This window comes from Dasypus novemcinctus, chromosome 6, assembly GCF_030445035.2.
Source record: "Dasypus novemcinctus isolate mDasNov1 chromosome 6, mDasNov1.1.hap2, whole genome shotgun sequence".
In the NCBI taxonomy this organism is placed as follows: domain Eukaryota; kingdom Metazoa; phylum Chordata; class Mammalia; order Cingulata; family Dasypodidae; genus Dasypus; species Dasypus novemcinctus.
In genome coordinates this window covers 119,697,560-119,715,009 of record NC_080678.1, presented here as the reverse complement: position 1 = coordinate 119,715,009, position 17,450 = coordinate 119,697,560, and the positions used below count along the sequence as shown (strand labels likewise).

Sequence of the window (17,450 nt, the reverse complement as noted above, 5' to 3'; positions counted from 1 at the left end):
AGGATCCGTCAGCACCTCCCTTCGGCGGGATGGGGTCACCAAGGCCCAGGACGGCAGCGGCTGGTCCAAGGCCACCAGGAAATGGGCCACAGAGCTGGGACAAGGGAACCACCAACCTCTGAGCCTCTGGCGAGTTCCCAAATCCAGAGCACGCTGGGATGGGGGGCAGAGCCCGGAGCAGGGCAGACACCCCTGGGAAACCTCCCATGCCCGGGGAGGGCGTCCTCGCAGGGCTTTGGAACCCTGTGGCCCGAGGCCCCAGCGCGGGCCCCGCCCCCAGCTCAGCAGTGGGTGCCTCAGCCCCTCGGGTCCCCGGCAGACGAGCAGGGCTCCCTTATCAGATCTCCTTCTCTCGCTGCCTCCGCCCGCCCGGTAGCCCTTTCCTCTCTGAAGCGATGCTCCTTTTCCTGTCACCGACACACACAGCCAGTGGAGATGTTTGTTTCTGTTGCTCAAAAACAGCTTCTTTCTGGCGAGGGGGTGAGGGGCCGTTGACTGGGTGGCAAAGCCTCTCCGTGGGTGGCGGCTGGTGCCGTGCGGCTGGGGGCTGGGCGAAGGCTGCACTCGCAGCCAGCGCCTGCAGGGCCTGGGCCCGGGCCCCTGCTGTGCGCTGGGCTCTGCAGCGCCCGCTCGTCCTCACTGCCCGTGAAGTCGGGGTTTCTCTCAGGAGGCAGCTGAAGCGCAGCCGGGCTCCACGCCCTGTCCCACGCTGCCTTCAAAGCCCGCCGTTCAGCCTCCTCCTTCCTGACCTGCCCATTTCTCCCACCTGTGCAGGGACCAGGCCAGGGCTGGTGTCGGTGCAGTCAAGGGACACAACTTTCCAAAGCGTCCATCCCAGACAGGCCCTGGAGCCCACAAGCTCCATCTGTGTCACCAGAGCTGGATTCGAACTTGAAGTCCTCCTGCTGTGTGACCTTGGGCAATCACTTTGCCTCTCTGAGACGCAGATGGCTCAGCTGCCAAATGAGAAGCCTGGAGAAGGTCGAAGAGCAAGCCGCCTCTGGTCAGCCAGCTTGGGGAACCTGGCTCAGGCAATGGGAGCGACTGAAGGCGGGTGAGCAAGGGAGCACCGTGGCGGTGACCACGATCAGCAGGCCACGAAAGTGGCAGAGTGGGGCAGAGGGCTGCTTCCGGGGGAGAGGCTCCCTTTATAGAAAAAGAACTCTCCCCTTCCCCCCAGGAACTAGTTACGGAGCAGCTCTTCCTAGCTGGCCTCCTTCCAGGTTCAGCTGCCATGCCCCGGGAGAGGAGAAACGGGGGAGGGGGGGTCTCGAGGAGTCCCGGACCCCAGCTCATCCTACAGCATAGTATGGCAGGAAGTTCTCTCCTCTTCCCCAAGCCCGGGGCAGCCTCTGAGAAGCCCTCTCAAGCCTGGGACCATTGTAAACCTGGCTTCCCAAACCCTCTTGCCTCCCCCCCCCCCGGTCCCAACCCCAGGAATACAGAGCACTCCCTCCAAACCTTGACTCTCCAGGTGAGGAATTCTCGCCTGAACAGGTCCTCCCAGCCCCTCCCACGTCCAGCCCCTGGGGTTGGACGTGGGGGTCGGGGAGCTTGGAGGGACAGCTCCTCTTGGGAAAGACGCGCCTTTGGGTGAAGCGTGGAACCCCCCGCGGTGTGTCCCTCCAGCCTGCGTCCCGGGCATCCTGCAGGACGAGCAGGCCTCCGTGGCCCACACCTGGGTGCGCTGCGGATAACCCCCGAGTAAGAACAGTTGAAGAGACAGGGAGACAAGAGGAAACCTGACTGCTGACCCCTCCCCAAAATCTGTTGGCTAGAGGGTGTGGAGACGGACCCCTTGATTCTCTCGAAGGTTCTTTCGCAGGGGAAAAGGTGTTTGAGTCTCCCAGTTCACTCTGTGGCCTCTACCCACTTTCCAGACAGGCAAGCTGAGGCCCGTGGAGGCGGGCCAGGCTTTCCTGACTCCCTGCGCCATCCCCTATCTCTGGACTCTTTGTGAAGAAGGAAATTCCCTGCCTGCCAGCTCCCAGGTCAGCCCCTGCCCTGCTGCCCTGTCCACCCTCCATTTCCGGCCCGCACGGAGCCTCTTGCAGGAGAGGACGGGCCCTTCTCACCCCGGCCCTGTGCCAGCTCGTGCAATGCTGGCCCACTCTGCTGCCCACGTCATCAGCCCTGGAAGTAAAAGTACTTCTCCACTTGGTTCTACCTTTAACCCTCATTGGGACCCACAGCGCCTAAAAGGCTGGCAACTGGATACCCCGGGAACGTGCCACGGGCTCCCCTGTCCTATGGCACAGGCCTCTGGCCAGGGAAGGAGCCCTGCACAGGGTGCCTGGGTGCCTGACTTGCTGTTTGATCCTCCCCAAGGCCCTTGCCCTCTCTGGGCCCCCCTTCACCCCCTACCATGCTGCCTGGTGGAAGGGGTTGGGAGCCCCTTCTGTGTGCAGGGCCGTGGGCAAGCCCCTCTGTTGGGGTCTCATTTTGCCTTGACAGCAGCCTGAGGTGGGCTTCACAGACCCTCTGACTATTTCCTCACCCTTAGAGGTGGTTTCGTGGGGAAGAATTTTTAGATGTGGACCTTGGTTATTCTGCTGACCAACCTTGGTGTTTCCTTACATCGGTGACTTGGGAAGTTGCTTGAAATCCAGGCTCTCTCTGGCCTCCTTAGACCTGATGATGTAAGGTGATGTGCAGGGCCTTTGAGAGGAGCGGGGTCCCGGGGGAGCCTCTGGAGGCCGGGGGTGGAGCAGGGGGCAGACCAGAAGGCGCCCACGTAAAGGAGTCCGTGGGGTGCTCAGCGGCCCGGCCTGGGCGTGGGACCTGGGCCCTGCACCTGGATGCCAGGCCTGCACCTGCTCTCAGCCTCCACCCATGAAGCAGGAGACCTCAGGAACGTCAGGGGTCACCCAATCTTGAGCCACGAGGGTCTCTACAGGGACCCGGACAGAGAGGAGGCTGAAGTGAGTCATGCTGAGTGAGATGGAGGTTGGAAAGCATGGTCCAGGGAAGGTGGGTTGGTGGGATGGAAGCTCCTGGTCAGAATTAAGTCTCTTGAAAGAAACATCAAGAATGTGATATTACATACACCTGTAAATTTTGGTATAGCAGCATGCCCTAGTAATAGTTCTAACAGCCCCGTTTTACAGATAAGGAAACTGAGGTATGGAGAGTTAGTGATTGTCCAAAGTCATCTTTCCTGGAGTTGGTGGATCAGGGACCAGAACCCTAGTGTGTTGATGCCAAAGCCTTTTTGCCTACCTACCTACCTACCCATCCATCCATCCATCCATCCATCCATCCATCCATCCATCCATCCATCCATCCATCCATATCTATCAATCAGTCTATCATCTCTATATCTATCATCTATCTATCATCTGTATCTAGCCATTCATCCATCTATCCATGTCTATCTATCCATGTCTATCCATCCCTATCTCTCTCTCTCTATCTCTCATCTATCTGTCATATCTCTCTCTCTCTCTCTGTCGCCTGCAGTCATGATTACTCTTTCTGTGTGATTCTCCCAATGGTCCTGGGAGGGGACCAGCAAGAAAGAAAGAGGAACCTCGTCTCTTTCACTTACAAGCTGCATGTTCTTGGGCCTGCTACTTAGGCATTTCTGACCACTCAATTTCCCCCTATGTAAAATGGGAATAATGAAGCCTGTTCTTTCCAACCCTTAAGGAAATGAATATTTACTGAACATCCCTAGGACTGGACTTTGTGTTAATTGCCTCATAGAACATTCTCTCCCATGAACTCTTCATGACAGAACAAGAGACTTAAATTGGACCTCAGAAAGACATATTTTGGTTTTAGTCTTTCCTAAGACATTTCTTTGTTGACCCTCCAGCTCCAGAGTCTAGGTATACAGTCCCAGATGGCTTCCTGGAGGAGGTGGTACCTGCCTGAGCCTAGAAGGATAGGGTAAAATCCCTTGTCTGTGGACAGGAGGGGTTCGTGTCCTGGCCTCTGGCTACATGTGTTCCCTCTTGGTGTCCCTGGGCACCCAAACACAAGTGTGTTAGTGCTACTTAGCCAAGCTCCAGCAGCCCGAGACTCCCAGTGTCCTGCATCTGTCAAGCCTCCTCCTTGCAGGTGGGCTGACAGCTCTGAGTTCCCTGAATGCATACTTTGATGCCCCCAAACACACGCTGTTCCCTAGGCTCAGAATGCCCTTCCTGCTCATCTCTCCCTGCTTTTCTCCTAGGCATCCTGCAGGGCCAACGTAAGGTCTCCTTCCCCAGAAAATCTTTCTGGGTCCTCAGGCCACTGGTCATTGTTCCCTCTTGCAGGTGCCCCCTTCTGGCTCCTGCCATCCCAGTCACATGTTTGACCTGCCCTGGCCCCTCCCTCCCCCAGAGCCATGGTTTGAGGCCTGGACTGTGCCTCCTTGACCTTGGATTTCCCTGTGATTTGTCCAAGGCCACAGTGGAAGTGAGCAGCAGGGCCAGGCCTGGAACCCAGGTCTGTAGAGTGATTTATTACTGGCCATGGATGCATATGTGTTGGGGATTCTGTCTCCGTTCCTCTCCAGGGAACACCACTTATGGCCTTGAAATATACCAAAGAGAAACTGCAGAGAGGTGAGATCTCTGAAGGCCATTTCTGATCTGGCTCCTCCTCCAACTCAGGCCAAATCACCCTTGGGGGGGACTGGAGGAGACCAGAGGGGCTGGGGGGCTGCTTTTCCCAACCTCCCTGAAGACGTGGGGTACAGGAAGCTTCCAGGGTTTGGTGAGGGAGGCCCAGGAACGTGGTGGTAGGAAATAGAAACATTCAGAGGAGATGACCGTCCCTCAGGCTCCTGGCCAAAGAGCCCTCCGGTGAACCAGGAGATGGGTCCTTGTCGGCTAACTTGCTGTGTCACCTCAGCCAACCAGCCCGGCATCTTTGGGCTTCGGTTTTCTTTAGTAAAATGTGACGGTGCTGGGAATAGTAGCAATCGTTCACACTTCTGGAGCACTAGCAGTATGCCAGGCTGAATGCTGAGTGCTTCACATTGACTAGCTCATGTAGTGCTCATGACCACCTTAGGACATGGGCGCAGGTGTGACCCCCACTTTTCAGGAAACAGAGGCACAGGAATGTACTAGATCACCAGCTTCAGCTCTCACAGCCAAGGAGGGGTGAAGACAGGATCGGCACCTTGGCCACGACCCTGGATGCTTGCCTTTGTGCAGGAGGTACACAGATGTACGTGGAAGGGCTTCTGAGGCTGTGGACGCAGCGTCTGCAGCAATGGCTAACATGGGTAGCCCACCATGGCTACGCGCTCAGGGCTTTGCAAGAGCCATCTCAATTTACTCCTCATTTAATCCTCACAGCAAACCTTCTAGGAGAGCTGGTTATTACCTCTATTTTACAAAGAAAGAAACTGAGGCAAGTTGAGGAATATTGGCAAGGTCACCCGGCTGCTGAGTAGGTGCTCAACAAGTAACTGTTGAATTTAAATGGAGAGGAGAAAACTACAAAGGGATCAGACATTTGGGTCTTGAGTTTCTAGCCTTGTCACCTCCAAGGCCTGCAAGGAAGAGGATGCACCAGAAACCCACAAAGACAGCTTTCCTCTTCCAACCTGTATCAGTCAGGGTTCTCTAGGGAAACAAAATCAACAAGAGATTTCTGTCAGTAGTATGCAATTCTATAAGAGTCTCTCACACAGCCGTGGGGATGCACAAGTCCACGTTCCACGGGCAGGCTGCAACCAGGGGCACCAATGAAAGTCCAGTGAAGGTTCTTGACAAGATCTGGGAGAGGCTGGCTGTCCAAAGACCAGCTGGGAAATTCTCTCTCAATGCTGGAATCACTTCCCCTTTTAAGGGGTTCAGCTGATTGGGTTAAGCATCACTCACTGCTGATGGCAATCTCCCTGATGGATGTAATTGTAATCAGCTATCTATGATTTACCACTGCAGTAAAGTCAATGGTGGCTAAAGTCTATAAATGCCCTTCTATTACAGTTAGCCCAGTGCTTGCTTGACCAAACAACTGGGCACAATTACCTGGCCGAGTTGACACAATAGCCTAACCATCACAGTCCAGCTCTTGTCAACTCAGCAACCATACACATTACCTTAAACCATACTTAGTCTCTAAGTAAAAACAATAACAGATATGCGTAAATATAAATTTCCACCTAACAATGTTCAGCTCTCCTGCGTACAACCGGAAACACATTAATTCCATACAGACAGGGTGCAAGTTCTTGGGTAATATTCACTCTCAAAGTTCACATCCTCAAATGTCATGACATGAAACTGATTCAACTTGTTATATGATAAGGGAAAAGTTTGGGGAAGAAGACGAAGAAATTTGTTTTGTGTACATATACAATCATCATCATCATGAAACAAGGAAGAAAGATTCATGACCTTTATAGTCTTCGTTTCTGTAACTGGTCATGTGGTCAAAGTTCATATTTATCTCTACCTTCTTCCACTACCCATTCCATATTTCCATTACCCTCAGCAAGCACTTCAGCTTGCTGTGGTACTTTGCCTGGTGGGGTGACCCAAACTTTCATTCCTGAAGATTCTGGGCCATTGTTAGTCCTGCTTGGATTGGGTTGTTGCAATTTTCCATTGACTTTAATTATAGGACATGGCAGTACTAGGAGGTGCCCCAGAGGATCTCCTGTATTCCAGGCTAACTCTTCTTTACCCCCATTTATGTAGTTGCAACCTATTTCCCCTTGATAGTCAGGATCGATCTCCCCAACCAATAGAGTAATTCCCTTCTTTGACTGTTGTTCAGAGGTAAGAGGAGCCCACAGTGGCCAGGTGGCAGTTTTAACTTCAAGTTCAGTGGAATCATTGTTGTGTTCCCTGGTGACAGCACTCCTCCTTTTGGGACTAAAACCTGTAGACCAGCAGAGTTTAAGGTTGCAGGAACAGGAAACAAAAATTTTCCTAGTAGGACACTAGGAGTAAAAGTGAGTGGTGCCACTCCCATTTCCACCCCTTGATTCCTGGAGCCATGGATCCTGGTTATGGGAGAAACAGCACCATAGAGTGGATGCTGATTTAGAGCATACACAGCCTCCTGGAGAACACTGCCCCGGCCCTGCAAAGGATTGCCACCTAGTTGGTGCCATAATTGAGTCTTCAAAAGGCCATTCCACCGTTCTATCAATCCACCTGCTTCAGGGTGATGGGAAACATGGTAAGATCAGTAAATTCCTTGGACATGTGCCCATTCCCGCACATCATTTGCTGTGAAATGGGTTCCTTGATCGGAAGCAACGCTGTGTGGAACACCATGGTGGTAGAAAGACATTCGGTAACTCACGGATGGTAGTTTTGGAAGAAGCATTGAGTACAGGAAATGCAAACCCATATCCACAGTATGTGTCTATTCCAGTTAAAATAAATCGCTGCCCCTTCCATGGTGGAGGTGGTCTAACGTAGACCAGGTAGCAGGCTGGTCACCTTGAGGAATGGTGCCATATTGGGGACTGGGCGTGGGTCTCTGCTGCTGGCAGATTGGGCGCTCAGCGGTGGCTGCAGCCAAGTCAGCCTTGGTGAGGGGAAGAGCGTGTGTGAGCCCATGCATAACCTCCTTCCTACCTCCATGGCCACTTTGTTCATGAGCCTACTGGGTAATGACAGGAGCAGCTGAGCATTAACCACAGAGCGGGTCATCTTATCCACTTGATTGTTAAAATCTTCCTCTGCTGAAGTCACCTTCTGGTGACACAAATATTTTCATGTTTTTTGCCCACTCAAAAAGGTCTATCCACATTCCTCTTCCCCAGACCACTTTTTTACCAATTTGCCAACCATGTTCCTTCCAATTCCCTGACCATCCAGCCAAACCCTGGCAACAGCCTGTGAATCAGTGTACAAAAGTACATCTGACCGTTTCTTCTTCCAAGCAAAATGACCAACCAGGTACACTGCTCACAGTTCTGCCCACTGGGAGGATTTGTCCTCACCACTGTCCTTCAGGGATGTCCCAGAAAGGGGCTGCAGTGCTGCAGCTGACCACTTTTGGGTGGTACCTGCATATTGTGTAGAACCATCTGTAAACCAGGCCCAAGTTTTCTCTTCCTCTGTCAACTGATTGTAAGGAACTCCCCAAGAGGCCAAAGCTGTGGACTGGGAAAGATAAGGTAACATGGCAGGGGGGTGACTGTGGGCATTTGGGCTACTTCCTCATATAACTTGCTTGTGACTTCAGGACCCACTCGAGCCCTATCTTGTATATACCACTTCCACTTTATTATGGAGTGCTGCTGTGCATGCCTAAATTTACGGTTTGGTGGGTCAGACCATACCCAGCTCATGATAGGCAACTCAGGCCTCATGGTAACTCGATGGCCCATGGTTAAGCGTTCAGTCCCACTAAGGCCTAGTGACAGGCCAAAAGCTGTTTCTCAAAAGGGAAGTAGTTGTCTGCAGAGGATGGCAGGGCTTTGCTCCAAAATCCCAAGGGTCTGCATTGTGATTCTCCTATAGGGACCTGCCAAAGGATCCAGATGGCATTTGCCACTGAAACTCCCAGCATCACTGGATCTGCTTGATCATATGGCCCAAATGGTAGTGCAGCTTGCACAGCAGCCTGGACCTGACGCAGGGCCTCTTCCTGTTCCTGTCTGCAATAAAAACTAGCAACTTTTCTGGTCACCCAGTAAATGGGCCAGAGTAGCATACCCATACGAGGAATGTGTTGTTTCCAAAACCCAAGGAGACCAACTAAGTGTCGTGGCTCTTTTTCTGTCATAGGAGGGGCCGGGTGCAACAGCTTACCCTTTGCTTTAGAAGGGATATCTCAACATGCCCCACACCACTGGACACCTAGAAATTTCACTGAGGTGGAAGGACCTTGTATTTTTTAAAAACAAATCTATTTTATTGATACACATTAATAAAGCACTCAATTTATCCAAAGTGAGCAATCAATGGTATTTGGTATATTCACAGAATTGTGCATTCATCACTTCAATCATTTTTAAACCTTTTCCTTATTTCAATAGTAATAATCATAAAGAAAAACAGACAAACCAACAAACAAGAAAATTCCTCCCCTCTCAATTGCTCTGTTTCCCCAGCTGTACATAGGTGCTATTCTGGTTATTCTTAAACAAATATTTATTTGTTTATCAAGCAGTTGTTTTCTGTTTGTTTGTTTGTTGCATTTTTTAAATTGTATTTTTGAAAGATACATAGATCACAATAAATTACATTAGATTACATGTTACATTAAAAAACATAAGAGGTTCCCATATACCCCACACCCACCCCAACCCACTCCTCCCAAATCAACAACCTCTTTCATCATTGTGGCACATTTATTGCATTTGGTGAATATGTTTTGGAGTACTGCTGCACCACGGGGATAACAGTTTACATTGTAGTTTACACTCTCTCCTAGTTTATTCAGTGGGTTATGGAAGGATATATAATGTCCAGCATCTGTCCCTGCAATATCATTTAGGACAACTCCAAGTCCCCAAAATGCCCCCACATCACATCTCTTCTTTCCTTTCCCTGTCCTCAGCAATTACCATGGCCACTTTCTCCACATCAGTGCTACAATTTCTTCCATTACTAGTCACAATAGTTCTATAGTAGAATACCAGTAAGTCCACTCTAATCCGTATTTTATTCCTCCATCCTGTGGTCCCTAGGATGGTGATGTCCACTCCCCTCAATATTGAGAGGGGGCTTAGATCCCTTATGGTTGATGGATGTGATTCTCCTGCTTGCAGTTGTAGTCACTTTCGGCTCCCTGCTGTGGTGGTTGACCATCTTCACCTACCTGTTAGCTGACCTTGAGCAAGCACTCCTTTTGTCGCCCTCTCTCCAGATCGATGTCCAGAAACCTCTTGCTTTGTGGGTTCCCAAAATTGCTCACTTGGGTAGAGTTCTGTCCCTACTCAGCCAGTTTTTTGCAGGAGAGATGATGAGGGTGTACTCACTTGGACGCCATCTTGTCCTGCCTCAGGACCTTGTATTTTAGTTGCATTTATCCCCCATCCTCTCTCATGCAAATACCTTACTATTAAGTCTAGAATCTTTGCTACTTCTTGCTCACTAGGTCCTATTGACATGATATCATCAATATAATGGACCAGTGTGATGTCTTCCTGGAGGGAGAGATGTTCAAGTTCCCTGCGGACAACATTATGACATAGGGCTGGGGAGTTGATATGCCCCTGAGACAGGAGAGTGAAGGTGTACTACTGGCCTTGCCAGCTGAAAGCAAACTGTTTCTGGTGGTCCTTACTAATAGCAATTGAGAAAAAAGCATTCATTAAATCAACAGCTGCATACCAGGTACCAGGGGACAAGTTGATTTGCTCAAGCAATGATACCACATCTGGGACAGCAGCTGCATTTGGAGTCACCACCTGGTTAATAATCTACTGTCATCCTCTGAGAACCATCTGTTTTCTGTACAGGCCAAACAGGAGAGTTGAATGGGGATGTCGTGGGATTCACCACCCCTGCGTCCTTCAAATCCTTGATGGTGGCACTAATCTCTGCAATCCCTCCAGGAATCTGTTATTGCTTTTGATTTCCTATATTGTTAGGTAGGGGTAGTTGTAGTGGCTTCCACTTGACCTGTCTAACCATAACAGCCCTCACTCCACAAGTCAGGGATCCAGTGTGGGGCTTCTGCCAGTTACCGAGTATGCCTATTCCAATTATGCATTCTGGAACGGGGGAAATAACCACAGAGTGGGTCCAGGGACTCTCTGGACCAACTGTGAGACAGACCTGAGCTAAAACTTCATTAATCACCTGACCTTCATAAGCCCCTACTCTAACTGGTGGACCACAGTGATGTTTTGGGTCTCCTGGAATTAATGTCACTTCTGAGCCAGTGTCTAATAATCTCCAAAATGTCTGATCATTTCCTTTTCCTCAATGCATAGTTACTCTGGTAAAAGGCTGTAGATCTCCTTGGGGAAAGGTGGGAGGAAGATTAACATTATAACTTTTGGGCAGTTTAAAAGGATCCTTCCCTAAGGAGACCCTACACTCTCCTCATTCAAGGGGCTCTCAAGTCTGGGAATTGATTAAAGGGCCGTGATTCTCTGCATCTGTAATTTGAGTTAGGGTTTTGTTTGCTTGACCTAGAACTCTTCTGTTTATACAGATCCAGAAGAAATTTAGTAGACTGCCCATCTATGTCACGGCTAGGTACCCGATGATGTATTAGCCAATGCCATACACTATGCAACTCAGACTATTTTTATTTTATTTATTTATTTATTTATTATTACATTTAAAAAATGAGGTCACCATATACCCCCTTCCCCCCTCACCCCCTCCTCCCCCCATAACAACAATCTCCTCCATCATCATGGGACATTCATTGCATTTGGTGAATACATCTCTGAGCACTGCTGCACCTCATGGTCAATGGTCCACATCATAGCCACTCTCCCACAGTCCACCCAGTGGGCCATGGGAGGACATACAATGTCTGGTAACTGTCCCTGCAGCACCACCCAGGACAACTCCAAGTCCTGAAAATGCCCCCACATCTCATCTCTTCCTCCCATTCCCTAACCCCAGCAGCCACCATGGCCACTTTCTCCACACCAATGCCACATTTTCTTCGATTACTAATCACAATAGTTCATGAATAGAATATCAATAAGTCCACTCTAATCCATACTCTATTCCTCCATTCTGTGGACCCTGGCATGGTTGTGTCCACTCCACATCCATATCAAGAGGGGGCTTAGATTCCACATGGATGCTGGATGCAATTCTCTTGCTTTCAGTTGTAGGCACTCTTGGCTCCCTGGTGTGGGGGCAACTCAGACTATTTTGAGTGATTTTTGGATCTGCCTTTCATTGTGGTAGCCATGTCCACCTTGACTTTGGCGATTAACTGCTGAGACTTGGCTTTTACCAGATCAGCATCCAATCATCCCCATAATGTTTAAGGATTCTAATTCCATCACAGCCCTCCCTACAGTAATATCTGAACTACAGAGAAGAGCAATCACAGAGCTCTTCAGGGAAGATAGAGGTAGTCTTACAAATTTATTCCCACAGTAGTGGTTAAAGGTGTGCCTTCAGGACATTCCTGGGGTGGGTGGGCAGTTCTCAAATGGTAAATCCATTCTAGGATTCCAATCTCCCTAAGTCTTTGAATTCCCTCTTCTACTGTGTACCAGGGCAAATCAGGCATCTCAACCCCAGACATGCTAGACCATCTTTTGGTCCATGTTTCAGTCAACCACTCACACAGTTAGAGCCCTTTCTAATCCCCGGAGCTACAGCGTTGAATCCAGAATTTCTGCTTAGTGGGCCCATATCAATAAATTCAGCCTGATCCAACTTTATATTCCTTCCACCATTATCCCATATGCTTAATATCCATTCCCACACATATTCCCCTGATTTCTGTCTATATAAGTTGGAAAACTCACGCAGTTCTTTCTGAGTATACCTTACTTCCTCATGGGTCACACTTTGTATTTTACCTTTGGGCGCTTGTTGTGATTTTAGTCTAGTAATAGGTCTTGAATCAAGAGAGGTGGTGAGGGTGGGTAAGGAGAAGGATTAGAAATGCCTTGCAAGCTATCGACCCTTGCATTTTCTTCTGGAGAGACAGGATTAATCTCTTCAGGCAGGGGTTGGAAGGCAGTTTCCTCAGGGCAGACTAGAGGCTGGGCAGGGCCTGCTGGAGTTTGGCTGGTGTGTGCCTTGGGGCTGGGAGGAGGGCCAAACTCCCTGGGGCAGGCCGGGGGCCGGGCAGGGAAGGCTTCAGTTTGGCTGGTACCCACTTCAGGGCTGGAAGTTCTTTCAGACTCCCTGGACAGGCTGGAGGCTGGAGGCTGGATGATACAAGGTTGACAAGGTGTGGTCTCCACAGGGCAGGCCATATAAGGCTTATCTGGTAAAGTCTCAGAAGAATTCAGGGTTCCAATGTCTCCATCAATATCATCATCATCCCATATGTCTCCATCCCAATTCTCTGGATTCCACTCTTTTATAATCAATGCCTGCACTTTAACTGCAGAAACCCTGTGGGGTTGAGATTTTAGTTTCCTTTGTAACTCCACTACTCGTACAATGAGAGTCTGTGTTTGGTTCTCAGATATTTTGAGCCTGTGTCTACAGAAGACAAGATTTTCTTTCAGAGTACACATAGAAACTTTCACATCATTCATGCGGTATTTACATTTCAAATTTGAAGGCTTTAACTCCTCGTTCTTTTGTAGGAGTATCCAGAGTATCTAGGAGGAGCCAGCCAACATCATTTTACCGATTGACTCCACAAAACTCTGTTAAGGTGTTGAAAACACTCTCACCCAGATCCTTGCTTTTTATAAGCATGGAAGTAGGGGAATCCAATGATGATATTTTGCATATCTTGATTGCCAACTCGTACTGTTGACTGTTAGAGGCCTCTTCGTTATTGGAAAGGGAGTCGTTGGTACCCTTGAGTCCAATTAGAGTAGAGAGACAATTGTAAAACTCCCAGAACCACCTCAGACATCTCACGCTTAAGACTCTGTTCCTCAAGAGCCACTTCCAGTACCAAGCTGTATTAGTCAGGGTTCTCTAGGGAAACAGAATCAACAAGGAATATCTGTCAATAGTACGTGATTTTATAAGAGTCTGTCACCCAGTTGTGGGGATGCACAAGTCCAGGTTCCACAGGCAGGCTGCAACCAGGGGCTACAATGAAAGTCCAATGAAGATTCTGGATGAGTTCTGGGAGATGCTGGCTGTCCAAAGATAGGCTGGGAAATTCTCTCTCAATGCTGGAGTCACTTCCCCTTTTAAGGGATTCAACTAGCTGGGTCACTCAGTGCTTGCTGACGGCAATCTCCTTGATTGATGTAATTGTAATCAGCTATCTATGTTTTACCACTGCAGTAAAGTCAATCGTACTAAAGTCCATAAATGTCCTTGTATTACAGGTAGTCCAATGCTTGCCTGACCAAACGATCGGGCACAATTGCCTGACCGAGTTGACACAACAACCATCATACAACCATTTCTTTTTTTTTTTTAGTCAACTCTATTGAGAAATGATTTATAAAATGTACCTATTTTGATTGTACAGTCATTGTGTTTTTTTATAACATTTATTTATTTTTTATTTACTTCTCTCCCTCCCCACCCCAGTTGTCTGCTCTCTGTGTCCATTCGCTGTGTGCTCTTCTGTGACCGCTTCTATCTTTATCAGTGGCACTGAGAATCTGTGTTTCTTTTTGTTGTGTCATCTTGCTGTGTCAGCTCTCCGTGTGTTCGGCGCCATTCCTGGGCAGGCTGCACTTTCTTTCGCACTTTCTTTCATTCGTGGGCAGCTCTCCATATGGGACGCACTCCTTGCGTGTGGGGCTCCCCTACACGGGGGACACCCCTGCATGGCAGGGCACTCCTTTTGCACATCAGCACTACGCATGGGCCAGCTCCACACGGGTCAAGGAGGCCCGGGGTTTGAACCAGGGGCCTCCCATGTGGTAGACGGACGCCCTATCCACTGGGCCAAGATCACTTCCCAGTCATTTTGTTTTGACAGTTATCTAATCTTAAGATACACTTCCACTACTCTTCGAAATTCCCGAGCTCCCTTCCCAGCCAAACCCTTTCCTTACCCCACGCCAGGCAACCTCTGTTTTGCTTTTTATCACCTATAAATTAGTTTAGCCTGTTCTAGCATTTCATATAAATGGAATTAAACAATATGTGCTCTTTTGTGTAAGGCTTCCTTTGCTCTGTGTAATGTTTTTTGAGACACATCCATGTTGTTTCGTGTGTCAGTAGTTTGCCCCCTTTATTGCTGAGCAGTATTCCAGTGAATGGATATACCGCATTCACCAGTCGATGGACATTTGGGTTGTTTCCAGATTGACTATTCTATTTTAAATAAAGCCACTATGAACATTCATATGTAAATCTTTGCATGAATCTGTTTTAATTTCTCTTGGGTCATTGCCTTGAAAGTGGAATCATTGGATTGGATGGGATGGTAAGCATATGTTTAATTTATAAGAAAATGCCAAACTCTTTTCCAAAGCGTTTGCACTATTTTGCCCACCATCAAATGTATGAGAGTTCCATTTATTTCATTTTAATTTTGGCCATAATTGGTGATACAAAATGGTCTCTCTTTGTGATTTTAATTTGTATTTGATGTTGCAGAGGGTCAGCATAGTTTTAGGTGCATATATCTTCTTCGATGAAGCATCTTTTAAAAACTTTTTTCAACTTTATTGAGTTGTTTGTACTCTTCTTATTGAGTTGTAAGAATCCTTATCTAAATTCTAAAAACAAGTCCTTTGTCAGATATGTATATTGCAAGCATTTTCACAAAGTCAGTGACTTGACTTTTCACTTTCTTTTTTTCCCTTTTTAAAGGTTTATTTATTTATTTACACCCCCCTCCCCTCGTTTCTGCTGCACTTCACCTTGACTCTCCCCTTGTCTCTCTTTTGGTGCGTCATCATCTTGCTGTGTGACTCACTTGCATGGGGCACTGGCTCACCACGGGCACTTGTGTGGGTACTCGTGCGGGCACTTGAGCTCCCCACGCAGGCACTCACGTGGGCACTGGCTCACTGTGTGGGAACACTTTCTCTTCTTGTTTTTCACCAGAAGGCCGCAGGGATTGAACCCAAGTCCTCCCATATAGTAGGTGTAATCTTTATCACTTGGGTCACATCTACTTCCCTTCACTTTCTTAATTATATCTTTTGAAGAGCAGAAGTCTAATTTATCAGTTTTTTGATTGTCTGGCTAGTTCTTCTTATGACTTGTCCAAGAATTAGTCTTTGCCTACCCACTAGGATGAAATGATTTTCTCTTAAGTTTTCTACTATACGTTTTATAACTTTACCTTTTGTTTAGTTGCATGGTGTATTTTTATTTTTTTGTGTGTGTATGTGTATGGGGTTTAGGTCCATTTGGATATCTGTTTGTTTTAGCACCTTTTGTCACAAATAAAATCTTTTGCCCACTAAATAACCTTGCCATCTTTGTTAAAAAAATCAATTAATCATAGATGTGTGGATCTATTTCTAAACTGTATTCTGTTCCTTCAATCTATATATCTTTCCTTATGCCAATACCAAGCTCTATTAATTACTGTAATTAGATAGTAAGTCTTAAAATCAGGTTAAGTTCTCTGAATATTTTCTTCTTTTTCAAAATTGTTTTGAGTATTCTAAATCTTTTTCTTTTCCATATACATTTTAGAATCAGTGGTAAATTTCTAATTTTTAAAAGGTGTAATTGGATCTTCTCTCATTTTCAGTTTTCATGCAGTTTTTCTGTCTAGTGTTGGTTCACTACAATGTTGGCCTCATCAAGCTAATTGAAAAGTGTTCCTTGCTCTTCTATTTGTGAAAGAGTTTGTGTCTGATTGGCATTATTTCTTACTTAAATGATGAAATTCACTAAGAAGTCATGTAGGCCTCAAGTTTTCTTTGTTGGAAGGTTTTATGAATTCAATTTCTGTAATCAATATGGAGCTAATTATGTTTTCTGTTTCTTCTTATGTCAGTCTTGGTAATTTGTGTTTTTCAAGGAATTTGTCCATGTAAGTTGCCAAAGTTGTTTTCTTAAAGTTAGTTATTCATAATATTTCTTACTATTCTTTTAACATCTGTAAGTTCTGTAGTGATGAAAATGCTCTGATTCCTGATATTGGTAATTTGGGTTTTCTTTTTTTTCTTCATCAGTCTAGCTAGAGGGCCATCAATTTTATTAATCCTTTTAGAAGAATAAGCTATTGGTTCCACTGAGTTTCTTTGAGTCCATTTTCTAGCTCATGATTTTTACCGATCATTATTTTCCTTCTGTAGCAGTATGATATGGTTATGAATTCCAAAAACAGATATTGGATTATGTTTTAATCTGGTCTGTACCTGGGCATGATTAAGTTATGATTAGGGCTTTGATTGGGCCATGTCATTAGGGCATTGAGCCCCCACCTCTTGGTGGGTGGGAACTCAGATAAAAGGCATGGCAATGGACGAGCTGAGGGTTTTTGATGTTAGAGTTGTGATGTTGGAGTTTGATGCTGAAGCCTTAAGCTGGAGCCCTGGGAAGTAAGCTCACAGAAGAAACAGAAGCCAGACCCTGGAAGGGAGGAATCCAGGAAGCCTGAACCCTTGCAGACATTGGCAGCCATCTTGCTCCAACATGTGAAAAATAGACTTTGGTGAAGGAAGTAACTTATGCTTTATGGCCTGGTATCTGTAAGCTCCTACCCCAAATAAATACCTTTTATAAAAACCAACCCATTTCTTGTATTTTGCATCAGCACCCCTTTGGCTGACTAATACGCTGTCTTTTAAAAATTTCATTATTTTTTTAGGTTTGGTTGTACCCTTGCTTTTCTTTTCAAACTTAAATGGATACTTAGAACAATGACATGGGTGGGAAATCCCCAAGGCCACCCCCAGGCTTAATGAGTTTTCTAGGAGGACTTACAGGACATAGCATATAGTCATCCTCATAGCTAAGAATTATTAGAGCAAAAGAATAAAAAGCAAAATTAACAAA

At 47.3% G+C, this 17,450-nt stretch overlaps 1 long non-coding RNA gene across 1 annotated transcript; it reads left to right on the top strand.

Annotated features, from left to right (window-relative positions):
• Nucleotides 1-774: 774 nt before the first annotated feature.
• Nucleotides 775-17,181, top strand: LOC131278828 (uncharacterized). The gene is made up of 2 exons (XR_009186268.1): nucleotides 775-1,054; nucleotides 13,859-17,181. It is a non-coding gene; the product is annotated as an uncharacterized lncRNA (long non-coding RNA).
• The last annotated feature ends 269 nt before the right edge of the window (nucleotides 17,182-17,450 follow it).